Raw genomic sequence first — 1,851 nt, forward strand, 5'->3', positions numbered from 1 at the left:
TATATATATATATATATATATATATATATATATATATATATATATTTGGAGAGAGTGTAGAGAGAGAGAAAGAGAGGGGGAAAGAAAGAGTAAATATAGAGTGAACGAAGGCAAGGAAATCATTTGGAGTTAGAACATGAAATTGATTAGATGGTCGGAACGCAATTTGATATTTTCCTGTGCATAGATCAAATGATTTCACATAAATAAACACAAGTGTGGCATAACAAGTGTATTTGATTAAATGCATTATTTTATTCCATTATATATTATTACAAAATCTTACATAAATATCGAACGGGATAGTATCGTAATAGTATGTGCAATGGTTTCAAACATGAATCAAAACTAGTTTGTGGATTGCTCTCACTGGGAGGTTACGCTTTGGTCTACGGCGCACGCAACTCTACTTTATTTTAGCTCATAATATGAAATGGCTTATACGGATGTGTTAACGGTAAGAGCGTCGAGTAAACTAATAGGAATTATATTTGCCATGATGCATATTTTGCATTTATTAGATTTCAATAATAATTGTAGCGAGTTTCAAAATGGGATTTCTGCATTAATGTTTCTAACAATAAGAGCTGAACACTAAAAAATGGCTTCTGAACATAATAGAGTAAAGCCTCACATACGTAACACACATATACATATACATACGTATATGTGTGTGTGTGCTGTGCGTTGGCGTTGGTATTTGTGTGTGACCGTGTCCGTGTGTATGTCTATATACTCTTAGTGTATATATGCATGTGTGTGTATATCTATTTATCTCTCTGTTTGACTGTCTGTCTGTCTGTTTGTCTGTCTGTCTGTCTGTTTATCTAATCTATCTCTCTATCTATCTATTTATTTATCTAGCTGTGTATCTATCGCTCTCTCTCTCTCTCTCTCTCTCTCTCTCTATATATATATATATATATATATATATATATATATATATATATATATATATATATATATATATATATATATGTGTGTGCGTGTCTGTGTGTGTGTGTGTATGGGCGCGTCAATGTATCTGGATTTATGTTTAATTCTCCCTGTAGAAGTTTCGTCATGATTTAAATACAGCTTGTATACAATTCATTGTATTTCAAGATTACTTAAACTGATAAAATATTAACAATTTCCCTGCTGTTCGGATGTCAGATGTTTATTGCTTAAATGTCTTAGATAAACATGTATGCACAGCTGTGAAGACTGTTTTAAATTGTATAAATCTACAATATATAGCTCATAGCCCTTTAATTTACTGCTCTTATATTTTACATGTGTCGTATTGCAATAATGATTAACCTGTTGACTCGCTGAGAGGATTTGTGCAGACTAAAAGGGCGCAGTTTTCTTAAGAGCACAGCACATCATCTGATCTGGGATCGAAACCAGGAACTTGCATGTGACATCCTAAGATTTAGGATATATATCTTCACCCGTTATTATCATATTGTCGTTATGTTGCCGGTATACAGCAATAGTGGATGAGCAGCTGTTGCTCTCTTACCTGTTTTAGCCATTCCAATGTGGTCATGCTGGAGTACTACGTAGAAGATATTTTTTCAGTGGTTGCTTAATCTTTTATTTCGATCTCAGTAGTCATTTTAAGTTTATTGCCGATTTAATTAAATCTGCTTCTCACAGCGCTACGTGACGAGGAATATACACAGCCATACTGCTTTTCTTTTCAAAAGTTTTCAGATAAAATGACACGCATACATACAAATACGCACGCGCGCGCCCTCAGACACACAGACCACATGCACGTATATGTATATATATATATATATATATATATATATATACGCATCTATGTATCTTTATACACACATATATATATATATACATAAT

The sequence above is a fragment of the Octopus bimaculoides genome, chromosome 3, assembly GCF_001194135.2.
Source record: "Octopus bimaculoides isolate UCB-OBI-ISO-001 chromosome 3, ASM119413v2, whole genome shotgun sequence".
NCBI classification, from domain to species: Eukaryota; Metazoa; Mollusca; class Cephalopoda; order Octopoda; family Octopodidae; genus Octopus; species Octopus bimaculoides.